Below are 21,542 nucleotides of genomic sequence, written 5' to 3'. Positions count from 1 at the left end.
GAGCCACCACACTCAGCCATGGTTCCAGAAGTGCCCCGGAACCAGGTCAAGCATGAAGGGACAGTGCTTGCCGCCTTGTGAGTGGTTTCTACACTGGGGTCCACATTGCGCTGGGTGGTCCTTCTGCCCACAGGACTGGAAAGACTTCCAGGATTCCTGGTATGTCTTGCACTGAGTCCTGTTTTACATCTGACTTCTTATTCTACTTGCTTGGCCTACTTATTACACATTTATTGCACACTTACTGTATGCATATCTGCTGGGAAGACGGCCCAGCAGCCCCAGCTCCAGCCATGTCTGTTTGTCCCTTTCTCACCTCTAGGCCTTGGCTTGGGCTGCCCCTTCTCTATCATCTCCATCCCTCATGTGTTCCTCAGTTCCTGTCCCACACATGTTCAAGACCCACTGTGGCTCTGGCTCAAAGCCCCGGCCTGAATTACCAGGAAGCCTTTCCTTCTGGGGCCGTCCTGTCCCAGGCAGGGGCGATCTGCATCCATCATTAGCATAAACTCAGGGGTGTCCAAAGTGCTCAGGGATGACAGAGGCGTCTTTTTGATTCTAACGCCTCCTTTCTTCACCCCTTCCAGTCCCCCAGTTTCTGGGGCATCTGTGTGCAGGTGGGGTGGAGCTGTCTGTAAGTCTCCATCCTTTCTTGAGAGTCAGGAATGTTCTCTCTCCTCCCTCCCTCTCTCCTTCCTCTCCTCCAGTACTCAAAACACAGTGATCACTGTGCCACCATCGGGGCCGGGATCCTTGTCCCCTCCTGTCTGTAGAACCGATGGACAGGCTGGAGCACAGCAGGCAGCAGGGATGATGGAGAACTCACTGTCTTGGACCAAAAGGAGTCCTGCTTTCAGAAATGTGTATTTAAAAAAAGTATCAGAATTCAGGGGGAGCACAGTGCTTGTGCCTGGCGTACGAGTGACAGCTGGCTGGAAGGAGAGGACCCCTGAGGACTCTGTAATGGGCTTCGAGCCCCACTGGGGATGCAGGAACCATGTGCTGCTCTCGCTTTGCCGTTCTGCTGCTGTGTCTGCGTGTTAAGGCCATTGGTGGCAGTTTTAGAAAGGAGAGCGGCCTTTTATTTTAGCATAATTTCAAACTTGCCAGAAAGTTGTAGACCACTGTGAAGGTCCGCTGGTTACGCGGTGTCTCGTCTGCTTTGTAACCCTCTCTCTCTCTCTCTCTCTCTCTCTCTCTCTCTCTCTGTTTTCTATAGCTTGCTCTCAGGTGGTTCAGAAAGAGAGAGGGGGAAAAGCCAGGGGGGGAGCTTGAGAAGAAATCCTTGACCCAACGCTTCCTTTACCCAAGTGCTTCAGGGAAGATCTAAGAACAAGAATGGGGCTCCTTAAAAACCACAGTCAAGCTAGGCGCCAGTGGCTCACGCCTGTAACCCCAGCTACCCAGGAGGCAGAGATCAGGAGGATCACAGTTCGAAGTCAGCCTGGGCAAATAGTTCATGAGACCCTTTCTCAAAAAAACCCTACACAAAAAAAGGGCTGGTGGAGTGGCTCAAGGTGAAGGAAGAGAGTTGAAACCCCAGTACCACTACAAAAAACCCACAAAACAATCAGCCAATGATCAAAGTCAGGAGGTTTGACCTCGATACAATGTTACTGTTTACTCTGTGTTAGTGTCAGACTGGTCCTTTGGGGTCATATACTTTTCTCTTGTGCAGGTCCCAGCCTGTTTTGCCTTGTTGTTGTTGTTGTTGTTGAGACAGGGTCTTTCTTTGCAGCCCAGGCTGGCCTCAAACTCTTGCTCCTCCTGCCTCTGCCTCCTGGGTGCCGGAACTATAAGCCTCACCACACTCCTTTCCCACCACTGACCTAGGGTTTGCCATTCCTTGACGGAGCTCCTGCTTCCTTCGCTGGAGCGTGACACTTAGAGCCAAGCCCTGGGTGTGAGGTATGCTTACTGTACTGGAGTCTCAGCTTCCAGAAGCTCCCAGCAGACAGAGCCTGTCCATTTCTATTTCCAAACCTGTCTGCAGATCTACCCATCTCTGCTGGCTGCTGTAGATCCGATCTAACCCACAGGTTTTCTTCCAGACTCTCTTCTGTCCGCACCTCCCTTCCCTGACGGGCAGAACCGGGATCTGCTTTATACAACATGTACTTACCAGCTTAATCCTAGAAAAAACACTCCCTTAGTGGGGTTCCATATTTGTTCAGCCTCAGGGCACGTAACCCCCAAGCTGCACTTCCAGAGCCTTGAAAACAGTCCCATGTTCATAAGAAGAGCATCAGCCTGGCTGTTTCTGGGCTGTGTCCCACGAAGTCCCCTTTCCTTGTCCTGCTGATTCTTCCTCTTGACTTCGTGTGTAGTAGCAGCTCCCAGAGGACCCCAGACTTCTGTCCCGGTCATCACACCAGGGTCCCCTCTGTGGCCCTTTCCCATGGTAGCCAGGTCTTCCCTGTCTCCTCTTTGTGTCCTTAGGATGGCTGACTTCATCTCCCGAGGGAGGTGGGGCAGAAACCGGAGGGGACTGTCAGCCATTCCAGCCTCTCCTCACGCTGTCATCCTCTTGGCACATGGTGGAAATCCTCCCTCCCCCCCACTTCCTTCTTGCTTCCCACACCTGCTGGCCTAGCTGCTCGTTCCCAACATGGCTGCACCTGGTGCTTTCCCCACCCTGTGGTGATGGATCAGTCTGTAGATGTCTGGCACGGTAGATTTCTAGGAGTTTCCTGGTGGCTCCCATTCTCAGCCAGTGCTGGAGTTCAATGCCCAGGAGATGCAGGGAGGACACCTGGCGAAGCCGGAGAGGCGAGACTGACTGTGCACACCCAAGGCACCCTGCACGGTGGCACGGTTTCTCCCGAGCAGCTCTCCACGGTGCAGTGGTCACCTGCTGGGTCAGGAGATTTGTTGGAGGGGCTGAAGGGAGAATCTAGATCTTGTGTGATGAATGAGTGTGGCACGAAAGCAGTCTGCATGGTCCATGCTGTGAGTTAGGGCTTTCTGTCACTCTGAGCAGAAGGGACTGTGTTGTTTGAGCCCTGCAAAGGTGGCATTCTGAGAGCTGGAGGAACGCGCTCCACCAGGAGAAGGGAGGGCATAAGCTGAGACTTCCGAGTTCCAGAGCCTCCATCCCAAGGCAGTGCCAAGGGACTGAAGTGAATGTTCATGCCTGGAATGGTACTAGGGTTTAAAAAAATCTATTTTATCTTATCACTCATACAGATGGTACTTATTGTGTCAGGTGTGAAGAAGGAGGAGGAGAAGAAGAGGGAAGAAGAAAGGAAGAAGGAGAGGGAGAGGGAGGGCAAGGGGGAGAAAGAAGAAGGAGGATGAGGAGGAAGAAGGAAGAAGGAAGAATAAGGAGGAGGAGGAGGAGAAGGAAGAAGAAGAAGAAGAGAAGAAGAAGAAGAAGAAGAAGAAGAAGAAGAAGAAGAAGGAGGAGGAGGAGGAGGAGGAGGAGGAGGAGGAGGAGGAGGAGGAGGAGGAGGAGGAGGAGGAGGAAGAAGAAGAAGAAGAAGAAGAAGAAGCAAAAAGCCAGCCTCAATGGCACTTAGGTGTCACGTGGACCTTACTGGACCAGGACTGTCCCATCTGGAGCCTGGGCACCAAGAGCATCAAGTGTCTGACCCTAAGCCTGCTATGGCCTCCCAGAGGCTGGACTTTACATGTGTGATGGCTGTTGGTGTCTTTTTCTGCTTTGTACACAGGGTCATGTGGCCAGTGGCGGTCTCCAGTGCAGGGTAAGAGAGCACAAACATTCTGCAAGGACTTCCAGGTCTCTGCAGGACTCAGTCACATGCCCGTGTCTTCCTGGCTGCAGGCCCATGGCAGGGAGCCTCTTGGGGCCATTCCTTCAAGTGCTGACAATGGCGACTTAAGGTCAGCTCCTCTGCCCATCCCTGTGCCCAAGAAAATGAGGCACATTGCTGGGCAAGGCCTGGTCATGTGAGTGACCCCTGGTGCTGAGGGCACCGGATCAGTGCACCCAGAGTTGTTCCCCAGGGAGGGTCAGGAGTCCTGCCAGAGAGATGACTTGAGGCTGCTGGAGCACAGACCTGGAGTAGTGGAGTACCACTTGCTTCTGTCTCTGGATCCAAGCTGAGCAAGTGCAGAGTGCGATGTCATGTAGTTTCCAAAATCACACATGACTCAAGAGGTGGGTGGCACTGTGTCTCAATGCCAGCCTGCCCGACCTGGAAGCTTGTGTTTTCTTGACCGTGATATTTTAAAGAGCCTGGTGGCTTTGACATTGATGGCACACATGGATTTGCACTTGCTTTTGGCATCCTAACTTGAATCAGAGAAACAGGACTGAGTGGAGACCATCTCTGGCCACGACGGGGCTGACTCTGGGGTGGAGGAGATCATCCCTTTAGAGCTGGCCCTCTCCTGCAGTCACCAAGCACTTGGGGGCTGAATAGCTTTTGTCACTGGGACTGGAGTTTAAAGGCAGCCAAAGTCCATGTCATCTTCGTAAAGATCACGACTGTCTTCTGGTTCAGAGAGCCATGTGACACTTACTATGTCCCCATGTGCTGTCCAAACACACTCAGATTGCATCTCAGGTCATGCCTGTCTCCCCTGCCCTATCACACGGTCTCCCCAAATCTTCTGACCCCTCCCGGGCACCCTCTGACCTCCCCAGTCCCATTGCTCACATGACACCTTGCATAAAGACAGTCTCTGAGCCAGGAGGCTTCTGTGACTCTGCAGAGCAGCGGTGTCACAGGCAGTCTCTGGGCATCTGTATCCCCCAGTCACCACATCTGGGAGCTGCCAGCAGCCTCCGTGCTCCATGGTGTCTCCCAAATGTTTTCCGCCAGCAACTGTTTCTTTCTTAGCCTCACAGTGAGCACCACTCCTCTGTCTGTCTTAGGTCTGCACAGCACCGCATGTGGCCGTCTGCGTGAAATATGGCTAGTCGGAACAGAAATGTGTACTGGTAAAATGTGCACGGGCTTTTGTAAGGCCCAAAGTAGGTAAAAACATTAATGATTTTTATATTGGTTATGTGCTAGAATATATAATGAACCACACACACACACACACACACACACACACACACACACATATGGTGATACCAGGGTTTGAACTCAGGGCCTCACACTTGCTGGGCAGATGCTCTACCACTTGAGCCACGCTCACAATCTTTTTTGCTTTTCTTATTTTTCAACTAGGATCTCTCACTTAGCCTGGACTGGGCTGGCCTGGATCAAGATCCTCCTATCTACACGTCCTGCGTAGCTGGGGCAACAGACCCCTGCCACCACACCCAGCTTTTATTGGTTGAGATGGGGTCTCTAGAACTTTTTGCCTGGGCTGTCCTCAAACCAAGATCCTTCCAATCTCTGCCTTTTGAATAGCTAGGATTACAGGTGTGTGAGGTAGAGCTCCTGGCTTAATGGATGTTTTTGGTATATCAAGTCAAATCAAATATTAAAATTCATTTTGTCTGTTATTTTTAACTTTTTTTTTTATGGTGGCCACTAGACAACTTAAGATTATGTGTATTTCTTGGGACCACCACTGGGCAGACAGCTCCACCTCCTTCAAGCAGCCTTCTTGGTCCTTCTGTGTCCTGATCTGCAGCCATCCCACAGGGGGACTGAGATGACTTATGGCTAGTCCTCGTGTTGGGATTTGAGGGAATGGAGCTGAACTGGGAGAGGATGGTGAGACAGGGAACAGGCTGGAGAAGAACACCTTGTTCACACGTGTGCCTGCTGCCTCCCTGTGGTCTGTGAAGCACCTACTGGTTGACTGACTGACTGACTGACAGACTGACTGAGGAGAGCAGACTGGGTCTCCTGCTCTTTCAGGATTCCAGACACCATGATGGGTGTCAGCAGCCACTGGCTGCTTGCAGACACTGCATCCTTCTGGTGTTGCCCAGAACCTCACCAGAAAGGGGGCTTGGTTAATTCTCTTAGTTGGCCCCAGCCTTGCTCCATCATGGGCCCAGAGCAGCCACAGGCAGCAGTTCCAGCCTTGCCTATAAATATTTAAATGGCAGTGTAGCTTTCACAGCAAGCACACCAGTGACCAAGATCAAGCTTTTTGACCTTTTGTCAATTGACTCAGTGAAATACAATTCCTCTGGCCTTCCGTGTTCTAAGTGCTGTCCATCAGTGTTCCTTTCCCGTAGCTAAAATGGCCGCATTTTCTCCAAATGCAGAATGCAGAGTAGGTTAGAGGGTTTGCACTGTTTTGCAAATAATGAAACTCATGTCATTGTCCACTGTCAGGCACTGTCTCAGATTCAGCCTGACCAGGCAATTTCAGCACCAGAGAAGCTGGGCAGCTCCAGGCCCCTTTGCATTTGCTGCAGTGGGACTCCAGGAGGGGGAAGTCAAAGGACCAGCCCTGGGGCTGGAGCTCGGCCTCTCTCTGCCACCATACTGACCTCACCACAGTATGCAGGGCCCCGGCTTCCCCAGCCTCCTTCCTGCTTGCTACAAAGCTGAGCTCGCCAGCTGGGATGTCTGCAAGTCAGCCGGTGTGGTGTGGTCTTTTGTAAGTCCCTGGAAGGGCGGGCTGAGAGCAGAGTGGAGTGTGGGGGAGAGGGTGGGGAACAAGCCTGGCTCCCTGGGATACAGAACTGTACTGCTAAGCACACTCTGTTCCCAACACACACGCGTGAAATGTGACTGGGCTCTGTCCCAGCTGTTCTTTCTCTGATTTGAAATATTCTCGGCTAAAGCAAGATAAATAGTGTACCAAAAAGGATATTAAAAAAAAAAGACAGACAGACAGACAGACACACACACACACACACACACACACACACACACACACATTCGGTAGCTATTTAGAAGCAACACCAGAGGTTGGAGATTAAATTCTTTGGAAAATAGAGTAGAGTCACTCAGGTGAACTAAAGGGAACTCAGGGATGTCATGAAATGGAATTTCACAGTTGGCTCTCCCTGCCCCTGCAGGCCAGTCTCAAAGTGTCTCCTCTCTCCTCACCATTGCTGGGTTGGTGCCCGTGGCGTGTACCACACACTTACTTCCTGGCTCCTATGAGTCGAATTGTGTCTGCCCAATCAGTACTTGTCCCACTATCTGTGACTGTCACTTGTTTGGAAGCAGGATCTTTGTGGATGTCAAGTTCATATGAGGTCACTAGGGCTGACCTCATCCAACACGACTGGTGTCCTTTCAGAAAGGGGAAATGTGGACCCAGAGGCTGACACGCGCAGAGCAATGCTGGTGTGAAGACCCAGAGAGAAAGTCGCCTGCAAGCGAAGGGACGCCCAAGGATAGCTGGAGGCAGGGGAGAGAGGCGTGGTGCAGTCTCCCACACGGCTGTCAGGAGGAAAAACTGCCTTGCTGCCACCTTGACCTTGGACCTCTAGCTCCCAGAACCAAGAGACAGTACAGTTCTGTTCTTTGAGCCCCCATCTCGTGGCACTTGGTTATGTCAGCTCCAAAACGTACTGTCACTGTCACAAGACAGGGGACAGTCCTGTTCACCTGGCATCATCAAGAGCTGGCCCTACCAGAGCAGGCAGAGTTCCAGCCTCCTACAGTCATGGTCCCTGGATCCTCCTCCTCTTGGAGGGAGGGCATGCACCCGCTCAGATGGTCCCTGTGACTCTTGGAGGGTGACGTGGTACCCTCTGGAGGGAGGCAGTGATACAGAGGGTATCACTCTCGTCCCAGGTCCCTCTCTTCTCTCCAGCACCTCATTCTCTTCCTGCAGAGGGTTCCCCACTGGTTGTTCCCTGTGTCATTGTCATTTGATGCTGGCTGCCTTCCTGGGGATGGGCGGGGGCTGCAGTCACTGGTGAGTGGGAGAACTCAGTGCTCAGCAGGCCCACCGAGGTGCTCAAGGCCATCCAAGGAGACGCTGACAATGGACAACCCCCAACCTGACCAGTGGATGTTGGAAAGCATGCGAGTGCAATCTTTAAAAATGGACTGGGGGAGAGGGAAACCATTTGGGCATTACACTAAGTGGGGGTGAGGGGGCAAGCCTTCGGGAAAGGAGAGGGCCAGAGGACAAGTATGTTTAGTGTGGGGAACTGTGTGACAACTACACAGCTTCCCTGTGTAGCCACACATGGTATGTGAGCAAGCGGGTGTGGCTGTGTGCCAATAAAACTTTATTTACAAAAGTAGACGGTAGGGAACAGATTTGACCTATGGGCCACAGTTCCTTTCTTCCTTCTTCTCCCTTTCCCCCTTCCCCTTTACCCCCTCCTTCCTTCCTTCCTTCCTTCCCTCCTTCCTTCCTTCCTCCTTCTTTCCCTCCTTCCTTCCTTCTTTCCCTCCTTCCCTCCCTCCTTCTTTCCCTCCTTCCTTCCTTTTCTCCTTCCTTCCTTCCTTCCCCCCTCCTTCCCTTCTCCTTCCTTCCTTCCTTCCTTCCTTCCTTCCTTCCTTCCTTCCTTCCTTCCTGCCCTCTCTCCCACCTCCCTCTCTCTCTGTGGTACTCGGGTTTGAACTCAGGGTCTCATGTGTGCTAGGCAGGTCCTCTACCACTTGAGACACTCAGCCAGCCCTTCTTTCTTTTTTTAGTGAAAGTGACAGTGAAGTTTATCAGGAAGGAGGACTTTTGATAGACTGAAAGCGCAGGCTGATTTCTTGAGTCTTCCTCTTTACTCAGAAGAAAACATATAGCTCCATATCTCCTTCTTTTACAAAGAATATTAAAAACTGAATTAACCCAAATATTTAACTCTGAAACCAAGAGGAACAACCAAATAAAGCAGAGAAAAAGGGTGAACGGAGAGAGAAGCAGGGGATGACAAAGCAGGGGATGGCAGTGGAGCCTGCAGGTGACCTCAAGGGCGACTCCTGCTTCCGCTGTTTAAATGAAATGGTTTTAGTCCCTAGACAGGCTGCTTACACGAAATGCTTTCCAGAGGCTGTGCCAGCCTGTGTGCGGGGCACGGGCTTGCTCACGCATTTAAGTTCCAAATGCACGTTCACAGCGTGAATGCGTGATGCTACATCACAAGCGCCGGCCATCAGAAACCCTTTCCTTAAGGTGGTCACAGAGGGCCAGGGCTCTCTGGGAGGATGGACTCTAAGGCTGTTCATTTTCAGATTCTGACCTGCTGACGCTGTGTGTTTCTTCCCGGCCTGGGACGTCTGCTGGCACGGATGGGCCAGGGCTGTGTTCCCGCACGGGGCTCCTCTACCTCCCGCTCTTCTGGTGGAAGGAGCTCAGCCCGCGTCTTTTCCCATCTGTGAAGTGGGAATGGCAGCACCGCTGCTCACAGGGGAGTGGCAAGGACACCGTGACTTAGGGAGAACTCAGCACCCTCACCACGGTCACTTCGCTGTGTGTCTTGTCATCATCCCGGTGTAAAAAACGATCTTTTTATCAAAGTACATGTCACCCTCTTAGATTACTTAAAATTCCTCAGGTCACCATCTTGGGTGACTTGCACTGTTTAAAGGGTTCCTGCTTTTGGATTCTTGTACAGCCCCACTGCCCACAAAAATTGCCCACCAAATTACGTGCCCTAACCTAACCCATCCCCCCAGCCTTTTAGCCAATTGACAGGTTGTGAACCTTTGACCTGGACAGATCCCAGGTGAGGGGCAGGTACAACCGCATCAGGGTGTAAGGAGAAACCACTGACGGCCACTGTGTGCTCATGTGTCTCCTCAGCTGGCGTAAATACGTGCTTGCAACCTTTCTTTTTTTTTTTTTCATTTTTCTTTTATTATTCATATGTGCATACAAGGCTTGGGTCATTTTTCCCCCCGGCCCCCACCCCCTCCCTTACCACCCACTCCCTCCCCTCCCTCTCCCCCCCCAATACCCAGCAGAAACTATTTTGCCCTTATTTCTAATTTTGTTGTAGAGAGAGTATAAGCAATAATAGGAAGGAACAAGGGGTTTTGCTGGTTGAGATAAGGATAGCTATGCAGGGCATTGACTCACATTGATTTCCTGTGCGTGGGTGTTACCTTCTAGGTTAATTCTTTTTGGTCTAACCTTTTCTCTAGTTCCTGGTCCCCTTTTCCTATTGGCCTCAGTTGCTTTAAGGTATCTGCTTTAGTTTCTCTGCGTTAAGGGCAACAAATGCTAGCTAGTTTTTTAGGTGTCTTACCTATCCTCACCCCTCCCTTGTGTGCTCTCGCTTTTATCATGTGCTCATAGTCCAATCCCATTGTTGTGTTTGCCCTTGATCTAACGTCCACATATGAGGGAGAACATACGATTTTTGGTCTTTTGGGCCAGGCTAACCTCACTCAGAATGACGTTCTCCAATTCCATCCATTTACCAGCGAATGATAACATTTCGTTCTTCTTCATGGCTGCATAAAATTCCATTGTGTATAGATACCACATTTTCTTAATCCATTCGTCAGTGCTGGGGCATCTTGGCTGTTTCCATAACTTGGCTATTGTGAATAGTGCCGCAATAAACATGGGTGTGCAGGTGCCTCTGGAGTAACAGTCTTTTGCAACCTTTCGATCGAAAGAAATTCCTTGACAAGATTTTCTGTCTCGCGTGTCTGTTTTCGGCACCCGAGAACTCCAACACTGGTGGTTCACACTGACAGCTACTTCTCTTTTGGATCTATCTTTCTGAGCACCTCAAGGTCCCCTTGGGTGGCCATATGGCTGCTGTCACCCATGCTTTCTGTGGCTTGTGGTCCATCAGCGGTACTGGGACCTGTGTGTCAGTTAATGTCTGTCTCCCTGCAGAGTAAAACTGAGCAGAACTGAACTTAGCTGGGTGCCCAGGGCCAGCAATCCCCAGAAAACCTCCTCTCGGGGCCTAGAGTATCGATAAGCAGCAGCCCGGGCCTTAACCTAACCTGGACTATGGCTCTTCTCTCTTCACTGAAATACACGGGCCACAGAGCTTCCCGGCTCCCCTTAGCAGCCGTCCTGTGCGATCTGCAAAGCAGTTTTATTAAAAAAAAAAAAAAAAAAATGACAGCGTTGTAAAATTTTTGTTCAAGAAAGTGCAGCTTGAAATCTCTGATATTTTCAAAGCCAGGTCTTCTGGCTTTGTTTATATTATCTGCAATTTTCCCTGAAAGCAAAGGCCTAATTTAAATAATAGGAACAATGGCTTGCTTTGTGGGGGGAAAAAAATCTCTCCCTGGTACTCTCCTTTGCCCCCCGGAAAACAATGATCAGTGAAGAAAACAACTCAAACCCTGTCCTGTTCACTGACTGGGTGAGAGGGAGGAGTCTTCAGAGGATTAGAGCGAGTTAGAGCCAGCTGGGACTTCCCTGGGTCATGTGAGTTTTGTAACCGGGGAGCAGGACTTTCTGAAGCTTTCTGAGACGGGAGGAAGCTCTTTGGACACAGGCTTGCACTGGGACTCGGTGCCACCAGGCCAAGTCCACGCAGAGGCGGCGATGTGTGATGTTCACATCTAACAGTGGTGGCCTGAAGCGGAAGGTTGTCTCACGTAGAAGCAGCACAGATGTGGTGCTCAAAGCAGCTCTGTTCAGGGCTGCAGACGGGAGCTGGTGACACCATGCTCAAATGAGCCCCTGGAGGGCTTTTAAGAATGAAGTTAGCAGCTGGCTATTCAGGGACGGGCACAAGTCGCTCCCAGAGAGCACTTGCACCTGAGGGGAAGAAGGGGCCCTCTGGACACCTTACGATGCCCACTAGGCCCTAGGTTCTGGTGGCAAAAGGGCAGATGCAGAGGTCTGTGGATGACCGGCTGGGTCCCTGATCAGCCAGGGAATCAGCCCAGAGCCACCCCACAAGTGCTCAGCACACCCTCGTGTGCACGGTCCCCAGGATGTACTCTATGCAGACCTGTCTTCTGACCTGTCTTCTCTGAAGCGGGTGATGTCCGGTCCTGTTTAATTTCTGGCCTGCGGTGTGTGCACACGCACATATGTGTAGGTGTGCGTGCAACCGTCTGTCCTGTTGGGATCGTGTAGGTACCAGGAGATGGGGGCGTGGGCTGACCACCCCTGAAGTCTGTCCTCATGGTGGCCGGACATCCTCACTGGGTACAAAGTAGCCCGTAAGTGCTGACTGCTCTGTCAATAGTCTGGGCTCCAGGTCCAAGGTCTGTGACTCTGAATGTGAGCTGTGTGACCTTCACTAAGTCTCTTAACCTTGGAGGCTGTGTCCCTTTGCTGTTGAGGTGGTGAACGTTCAAAGTTCTGCCCATCTCCAGCTGTGTGGGGCTGTGTGCTCCGTAGACAGTGCATCACCAAGAGTGTGTACTCAGCTAACCTGAGAGTAAGTACAGAGGTAAGGAAAGCATCAGGTCAGGTTTGATCCAGCAACCTAATGTCATCAACCATGACTCAGTCTGTGTTCCTCCTCCTCTCTAGTCTCGGGTGCTCTTTGGGCTGAAGCTGACTTGGAACCCACAATCCTTAGGCTGTGTTCTTGTTCACTTTATCCCAGTAAGCAAAGGCACATCCTAAAGCCCACTCTGGGCTGGCTTGGGTTCCAAGTCCACCTCTGTGTCATGGCTGTGGCTGGGAGGAAGGTGCTGACCGGTGCACCCAGCACCGCATTTGGCTGGCACCGGAGAAGAGGCTCTGTGAGCTCCATGTGTGAGGGCAGGGTCTGCAGCCCTCAGGGGTCGGGGCTTTCTGTGCTGATCCTGTAGCTGTTTCCCCAGCAGGGTCCCTCCTGGGTTTTCTGATGTCACTGGTGGCCTTGCTGACCCTCAAGTTTGGCTGTGATAGGACCGTCACAATGTCCACCGTGTGTGCTCAGATGCTAGGTTTGGACACAGGCGTGGTACCTCGCAGGAAGCTGAGACACTTTTAATGTTCCCGCCCGCTTATCCGCGTTCTTTTAACGCCTAGCCTCCCTGGGCTGGACAAGGAGTCAGGCCGTGGGTTAGAGTCTGAACTAACGTGCAATGGTATCTTAACACAGCGTGTAGCCTGGGGCTGGCCTCACCGCTGCATGTGCGCGCACACACACACGTCCAGCCTCGTAGATTAAAAACTCCAGGACACTCAGGTCATCTAGGGTGTGTTCCCGGGCCACCTCCTCAGTCTTCCAGGCTCCTGGCCAGCCTCTGTGAGAGCGGGTTTGAGACTTTGGTGTCTGGCGTCCTTTCCTTTGTCTGACAGGAGCTGCTGACTCTGGCTCTAGCTTTTCTGTCCTGAGAGGTGTTTGAGAGCTACTGTGTGCCAGGGCTGCCCGTGAGAGTTCTGGCAGAACTCTGGAGTCTGCCTCAGGGCCTTTGGACCTGCCGCTCTGCTCCTCTCTGTCTCTGTCTCAGCATGGCTGACTCCTTTTCCTCATGGCCTCTGTCCTACAACCACCAGACTCCACTCTTGCTCCCTTTCTTACCTGTTTCTTTTTCTTTCCGTGGTACTGAGGTTTGAACTCAGGGCCTCATGCTTGCACATTAGCTGCCTCAGTCTCTCTCATGGGGCCCAGTGTTCCTTTGGAGCGTACCCTTTATCTCCTCTGGTTCCCACGTTCTTCAGTAACTTTGAACAAATGGGGACTAGTGGTCCTCCCTCGGGGGCTCTGCCCTCCTGCCTGTCATCCCTTCTGTGCATCGAGTGACACAAGGAAAATGCCAGCTGACGTTAGGTGGAGCTGCCACAGCCTGTGGAACTTATCCAGCACCACCATGGGCTTCTGAGCCCCCACCGGGATGTCACCAGGTGCTCTTTGTGGTGTGCTGCTCGCCCGGGCCTCTGTGGTTCTCCTGAAACACGAGGCCGGCACAGGATGGCAGTGGGGGAGCGGATTGAGAGGGTCGGTCTTCATTCAGGACAAGCCACGACCACCATGGAGCCAGTGGCAGTCCTTGAACGCTTAGGATCATAGCTGCTTAGAGGACAGGGGCCCGTACATATCCAGCCCAAGACCTCAAACTGAAGAGTCAGGCTCAGGTGGGAGTTTGAATTCCTACAGTCGCCAGGGCCTGGGTAAAATACTGATGGCGACACAGTCGCCAAAGAAGCCTCTTTGGTTCCACCATTTCCCGCCTCCAGATCAGCAGTGTGGCCTGGAGGTTGGGGCACCTACCTGATAGGACCCATCTGGGCTCAAATTCTAGCGCCAGCCACCCGGTCATGTGGCCTAAGATAAGTGACTTAGTTTTCTGGTCCTCAAATGGAATAACGACAGAGCCTGACTGATGACCCTGTTGCCTTCAGGATTAAATGAGTGGCTAAAAAGATAACAGTCACCATCTCTGTTGGGACAGTTTTATTTCTAGGACCAAACTCAAAACCCGCTAGAGCCAGGCCACCCTGAGACCGAGGTCTCTGCAGTGTCCTGGGGGGGCCACCTGCTTCTTTCCACTGGTCTCTGTTTTCCCTGTCCCCTGAGGCCCCAGCATGGGTGCAGAGACGCTCCCCACCAGAGGTCCGGAAGAAGTGGGGTGCATAGTGGGGAAGCTCAGTATTGGCACAGAGGCACAGAGACTGCGGCCTGACTGCCCTGCTGTGACCTTGGGCCCCTGGCTTGACCTTGGCTGCCTCTGCTTCCTCAGCTTGGGTTATTTCCAGGATGGGGGTGGAGCTCAGCGGCAAGCCCCCAGCTCTGACTCACCGTCTAGCACTCACTCAGCACGGCCACCTCTCCAGCCACATCACCGGGGTTTGTTTCTGTGATTGACACTCAGTCGGCTCCCAGGCGCTAATGAGGGGCTCTTGGGGACGGTGAGAGAGGAGAGCTGAGAGAGGAAGGAGGTGACAGCAGGGGTCATCCTCCAAAACAAGCTGTGGTGACATCGGGAGTGACGTCTGTGTCTGTCACATGGAATCAGATGGTGTGATGGGGATAGACGTTTGGCTTTCTTCCTTTGAAATGTAAGCATCAGGAGAGGAATTAGGAATTTTGGGGCTCCCTGTCACCTTGGAATTGTGATGTCATGCGTTGGAGAGGCTCAGAGGAAACCTGGCCTGCGATTACAGGGGCTATGTTATCATGGCTTCAAGTGACTTCTTCAGCTCTGGCATTGACTTTATTTATACCCCCGTGGGGAGGTATGTCTGCTGTCTGCTCTATCTTTGGGCTGTAATATTTCCAGAGTTTTCTTTTCTTTTCTTTTTTTTTTTTTTTTGGTGGCACTGGGGTTTGGACTTGCTAGGCAGGCGCTCTACCACTTAAACCACTCCACCAGCCCTTTTTTGTGGTTTTTTTTTTTTTTTTTTTCCGAGAACCATCTGCCTGGGCTGGCTTTGAACCTCGATCCTCCTGATTTCTGCCTCCTGAGTAGCTGGGATTACAGGTGTGAGCCACTGGTGCCCGTCTTCCAGCAGTTTTATACTATTAAAAATTTAAATTTAGTATTTCCAAAGGCCATTTAGTAGAGTTAGAGATTTCTCTCATCCTGAAAAAAGAATGGTTTTTCCTTTGAAAACATAGGTGGTTGAAGCCAGGCAGGATGGAGCACATCCGTAATTCCCAGCGCTCGAGGGCTGAGATGGGAGTTTGAGGCCGGCCAGCCTGTGCTACAGCGAGTTGTTGTTTCACAAACAGAAACAAAGAGTATCTGGCTGGGTTGTTCATACCTGCAATCCCAGCTACTTGGGAGGCAGAGATGAGGAGGATTGCAGTCTGAGGTTGTCCTGGGCAGAAAGTTGGCAAGACCCCATATCAACCAACAAGTTAGGCCTGGTGGGGCATGCCTGTCATCTCAGCTACATGATAGGTCCAACTAGGGAGGCTCGAGGTAAAAAATGGGGGACCATTGAAAAGTGAGTAAAGCAAAAAGGGCTGGGGCCTGGCTCAGGTGGTAGAGCACCTGCTTAACGAGTGCAAGGCCCTGAGTTCAAATCACAGGACCACCAAACAACAACCAAAAAAGCCAGACACAAACAAACACACGAAAAGGTTAGCAGTCAGGTCTGATCACCCTTCGTTCTCATTGCAGGGCTTAAACCCATGACCTGGTATCCAGACTGCTGGAATTCAAGTCCCAACTCCTAGCCTTCCGAGCTGTGGGAGCCATGAGGTGACCACTGCTCTGTGCCTCAGTTTCTCCATTTGCCACATACACTGGTCACCCGAGTTCCTGCCTCGAGTGGGCTTTTGAGGATTCAATCTGATGCTTGAAGATGGGTGCTTTGTGAAAATGTGACTGCTTTAGCGACCCTAACGATGCTAATAACTAGCCTAAAACAGAAAAATGAAAACCCCCAAATCACTTAACTTTAGAAAGTAAGCATCATCCACTGAATTTCCATTTGAAGACAATGTAATTGGGCTGAAGATAAGCTTGGCCTGGGGTAGAAGTCGCCCGGCTTTCGGTGCAAGTGAAATTTATTTTCATGTAAACTGGTTAACGTGTGAAATTGCTCTTGAGGGGGTGAAGGTGTTTAATTAAACGCCAGGTGCTGCTCTGAGCAGCTGGAGCTCTTTTTTTTGAGTGACAGTGGTCGTTCTGATGGGGTCATCTGCCATCTTCCTTGGTGGCTGAAATGCCAGGACACAGAGGAACAGGGAGGTGCAGTGCAGGGGGGCGGAAGTGTGCAGGTGAGGCTGGCGTGGTCTCTAGGAACCGGGGTGGCCCGCTGTGGAGGACATGGTGGGGTTCAGGGAGAACTGACTGGAAGGTCCCCAGTGGGGGCACTGGCAGGGCCAGAGGGCTCCGCACACAGAGCAAGCCACACGGCCTCAGATCTCTGATTTCCGGTCTTGACTCCCTACTCCGGGACACGGAGCAGCCTGGCTCCCTTTACTGGGGGAGGATTTTACGGGCTTTCAGTTTTCACTCATTAAGGCTCTGTCGCTCGCTGTGTCGCTCACGGCCCAGGGAAAACAGAAGAAATAAAGCCTTGCAATTCCACAGCAGTCTTGGGCACTTTCCAGGAGCTGACTGTGGTGTGATCTGGGCTTGGGGGGGTTAGGACCTGGCCCTATAGCCTGTGGACACATCCAATGAGCCCAGCCCTGGGCGAGGAGGAGAACCGCTGCCCGGGATGGCGGAGATGCTTGTTGAATCCAAAAGAATGGCAAGTGGGGAGAATGGGGGAGAGGCTTCCGTCAACTTTTGAAAATAATTTAATGAACTTTTATTCACTGAATTTTTGCATTTGAAGAGTTGCTTCAGTCGGTGCTAAGCTGACGATGTTGCAGAGGTGAGGAGAGGAGGGAGGGATGGCTGCAAGCAAAGACCCAGAAAGAGGAGACAGGAGTGTTCCTTCCTCTGGAAGCAGGTGACAAGGCCCTGTGGGTTCTCCTTCCAATGAGAACTGGCCAGTGCAAGCACAGCCATGTCTCCAGGGGACCTCTCCTCATGAGGACAGGTGTGTGGGAACCTCTGGGTTCCTGTCCCCCAGGTTACTGTCCCCGGGCCCTCCGTGCACTGAGCAATGGTGCATCGCCGCCTCAGGATTCAAACCTCCCAGTCTTGGAAAGAGGAAGAGAGTGGCAAATCTGTTTGGTTCCTCCCTTCCCTGCGCCTCCCTCCTTCCTCTCCATCGCCTGGCCCTTTCTTTAATTTTCTTTTGCATTTTTGAGGTACTGGGGTTTGAACTCAGGGCAGGCTTTTTCCCACTCGAGCCACTCCGCCATCCCTTTTTGCACTGGCGATTTTTGAGACAGGCTCTCACTTTATGCTGGGGCTGGCCTGGACTGCCATCCGCCACCCTCCTCTTCGTGCTTCCCTGTGTAGCTGGAATGACAGGCGAGAAGCACGGTACCCAGCCACTAGTTGAGATGGGCGCTCACTGGCTCTTTCTCCAGGCTGGCATAAAACTGTGATCCTCCCGATCTCTGCCTCCCAAGCAGCTAGGATTACAGGCATGAGCCATTGCACCTGGCAGCAGCTGGTTTTTTTTTTAGAGCAGTTTTAGGGTTGCAGAAAAATCGATCAGCGAGTAGCAGAGTTCCCAGTGCCTGCATCCGGCAGTGCCCCTGTTGTTCGGGAACACTTGTTGCAGAGATGGCTTAGTATCGCTATTTAGGTCCACGGCACGCACTAGTGTTCACACACATCCACCGCAGCACATCCCCGCGCTTTGCCTGTTTTTCCTTCCTCTCCACCAAGTCCCGGGGACCACAGAGCTTTTGCAGTCTCCACACTTTTGCCTGTTCCAGAGTGTCCTGGTTGGGATCAGACAGTGCTCAGCCTTTGGAGTGGCCTGTCACTCAGTACCGTGCACTCGAGGCTCCCCCACGTCTCCTCGGGGGTTGTGAGCTCTCTTTTGTGTGTGATGGATTCACTTGGCCACTGTGCGGTCACGACTGTGGATCACCTGTCCACTGCAGGGACCGTGGCTGCCCCAGGGCTCATCGAATCAGTGCTGTCCCCAAACCTGGTGGCAGGTCCAGGTCCAGGGAGACCCGGAGAATTCAGGTGATAAGATGTGCGGGGTTTTTATGCGTTGAGAGCTTATTCCTGCAGCACTGTAGTGAAGAGACGCTGGTTGCGCCATTGTATCAGGGATCAAAGACAACTCCAACCCTGGGCCGTTAACTTTGCATTTGGAGAAACCTGATTTCTCAACTCTCTACTCGTGTCCAAACAGTGACCTCAGTCATCAACTGACTCATTCACCTGCCCCAGTGTTCCTTGATAGCCACAGATGGGGGGGCTGGCACCTCAGAAGGGCATCTCCACCCCTCCTTCCTTCCTCCCGTCTCCTGAGTCGCGCTCTCAGGGGCCCGAGTCCAGTCAGAGGCTGCTGGATGAACAGCAAGTGGGGAAAAGGACATGAGGGACATTCACAGCAAGCCAGTATGGCTCGCCTCAGCTGTGACACATTAGTGTCACTTTGGGTCAAGCCCTGTATCTCCTTTGCTTCCAGCAAACCGTGTGGGAGGGTGGCTCTGACAGACTCACACCCTGCATTGGCTCCGGGTGCCTGATTTGTGGCCCAGAGCTTCCATCCATGTTGTCACTCTTGTGAAGTTTCCTGGAGCTGGGTTTCTGTGACTCTCAGTTTAACAGGGCTGCTTCTCCAACTCACTCGTGGTGTCACTGGTGTGACTGTGACACCGAAACGCGTGCTTTCTCCAGGGTAAGCCGCTGCTCCACATATCTACTTGTTCAGTCAACAAACGTCGATGGGGGTTTGTGACACTCTGGGTGCTTTTCTAGGCGATGGGGACACGGTGTGCAGACAGAGTGACAAGGGGGCTGCTCACAGGGTCTTGATGATCTCATGAGGAAACCGAGGATAAGCATTTTGAAGTGGTGACGGGAGATCCTATGTCGCCCCGGCCCCTGTGGAGATGTGAGAACACCCTGGAGCAACCCCATAAAACGTCTTAGAAACCCAGAGACCTCACAGGTACCGCCGAACACTTCCCTAATTTAACACTCGTGCAATTCAGGGACAGCACTCGCACAAGTGTGCGTGAACAGCCGGTGGCGTGACACTCCGCTCTGTGCCCAGGGCGAGGTTCCAAAGACCCTTCCTTGCGGCATTACGAGATAGGTGCTAGTTGGGGTTTTGTGTTTACTCAGTGTCAGAAAAACCTAACGAAGCTGACAACGGTACAACGGAACGGTCCAGGGACAGGTGTCCAGCTTCAGGGACTGCTGGATCCAGGGGCTCGGGCAACACCCGTGGGACTCGATTTCTCCTTACATCTCTGCTCGGCTCCTCGCTGTGCGGAGGCCAGACCTAAACTCCCTACCTTGCTGAGTGGTGTCATGGCTGACAGCTTCCTGTCTACTCATTCCTGCTTTTAATCACTTATTCAACACTACCTGAGCGCCCACTGTGTACCCAGCACTCTAAGAGGCATGAGGTTATTGTCTCACCTAATTGCCCCATGACCCCTTGTGTTAGGGGGAATTATTGTGCCCACATTACAGAAGAGTAGACAGAAGTTCAAAGAGGTTACTAAGCTGGTAAGTAGCAAAGGTGGGTTCCTGACACCTGCCAGAATCCACTGGTGAGTTAAGATGCATACACCTGCCGTGCTCCCCTCGACTGTAGAGAGGGCCACAGATAGATGGTTAGGGGATTATGAATCAGTTTGATGCTGAGTCCAGGGCAGGGAAGCAGAACCCAGATGGAAGGTCTGGGGAGGCCGGGAAGGCTTCCCGGAGGAAGCGGCATTTGACTGAGCAACAAGTAGCAATACCCACATTGGGACAGGGACATGGGTGTGCATTGGGTCGGGGGACAGTCTGTGCAAGGTCTGACCATGAGAGGTAGCACATTTTGAGTGAGACCTTGGAAAAAGTTCATTACAGCCACGGGGAAAGAGAGAGAGAGAGGGTTGGACGGGAGGGCTCAGCGGAACCAGGTCCCAGAGGGTGGTGACCTCAAAGGGTTTACAGGGACGGACATCAATTTCCTTTTTGCAAGTTTGCTCTGTGGAGGAGACAGAGAGGGAGTGTGTGTGGGTCCCAGTTAGGAGGCAAGGCGGTGGAGGGAGGTGGAGAAGGTGGGGGGCCGGCAGCATGGCAGGAGGTGGGGCTCATTCGTCAGAGCCTTCAGATGTTGGGGAGGGCTGCACTGCCTCGGCCTCGGTCTCTCCACCTTGGCCGTGAGCTCTAAATGGAAATAGCCTGTGTGACTTGCATGGCTCCTCCTTCCCTGGCTGGCATCGCTGCAGCAGCCTGGTCCCAGTGTGAGGACCAGAGCCGCTGCGGACCCTCCACAGGGCGGTGTGACGGGTGCCCCTCTCGCTGGGGGCTTAGCATACGTTGCTTGCATGGAGCTCACGGTTGATGGGCACAGAGGCAGGTGGTGGCCGTCTTGGGTTGGGGTCTTTCTACAGTAGTTATCGAAAACCCACTAGGAGCCGCAGATAGAATAGGCTGTGGGCTGATCTAGGGGTGGGTTTTGCCGTGCATGTTTCCCTGGAGATCAGTGGGAAAAGAGCTAGGATATCTTGGCAAAAGGGGGTTTCCCCGCCATGTTGGGGATGGAACCTACATCTTCAGCCCTTTGTTTTTGTTATTTTGAGTCTCACTGTGTACCCAGGCTGGCCGTGAAGCTCTCCATCCAGATTACAAATAGGCACCACCACACGCAGCGTGTGTTTTCATCACGGAGAGCACGGTGTTTGGAGGACATCTAGATGGCGGAATGGCTAACCTAGCCAGTGAGCAAACGCATCAGCTCACATGGTTACTCTGGGTGAGGGCGGGTAAAGTCCCCTCTTTACATTTAAAGAACACAATGTGTCCTCGTCAGCCCAGCAGGTGCCGGTCACATTACAGTCAGAGAGGACGAAGGAATGCCCAGCGATCTCTGGGGTAGGACGACCATGACATTGAGAGTAGCATCCCTGCCACGTGGCCGGGAAGTGAACCAAGGAAGGAAAAGTCTGGGCAAGAGGAGAGAGACGGGCAGGGCAGAAACGAGGCTTTGTGCAGCTGGAATAAAAACTCAGGCGAAACGCCGGTCTTACTTCCTCAAAAGAACTTGAGCAGGAGGCAGGAGCAGCGGCAGGAAGGAGAAGGAAGCCAGCTGACCTCCATCATTGCTGATCTGGGGAGCCAGGAGCTGCTGGGCTCTAACTTGACTTGCCGGGTAGCTCAGATTTGTGACCCTAAAGCTCACTCTGGATCCCAGGGCTTTTAAATTAATGTCATTAGCTCCAGGTGCTAGCAGCCACCCTGTTACTGAAAATGGAAAGTGCTCTGTTGAAAGGAGCAAGCGTTAACTTTAGGGAGAGGCAGTCTCTCCTGACTGGATGCTGGGATTTGGGGAGAGTACCCTGATTGCTGGAGCCCCCGGAG

General features: G+C 52.5%; 1 protein-coding gene across 4 annotated transcripts in view; it reads left to right on the top strand.

The window, feature by feature from the left end:
* Rimbp2 (RIMS binding protein 2) overlaps positions 1-21,542 on the top strand; it is a 190,529-nt gene that overhangs the window by 19,003 nt on the left and 149,984 nt on the right. The gene's annotated exons all lie outside the window — the stretch shown is intronic.

The sequence above is a fragment of the Castor canadensis genome, chromosome 18, assembly GCF_047511655.1.
Source record: "Castor canadensis chromosome 18, mCasCan1.hap1v2, whole genome shotgun sequence".
Lineage (NCBI taxonomy): Eukaryota > Metazoa > Chordata > Mammalia > Rodentia > Castoridae > Castor > Castor canadensis.
Note: the sequence above shows the minus strand (reverse complement) of the source record. Positions and strands in the feature narration are given on the sequence as shown.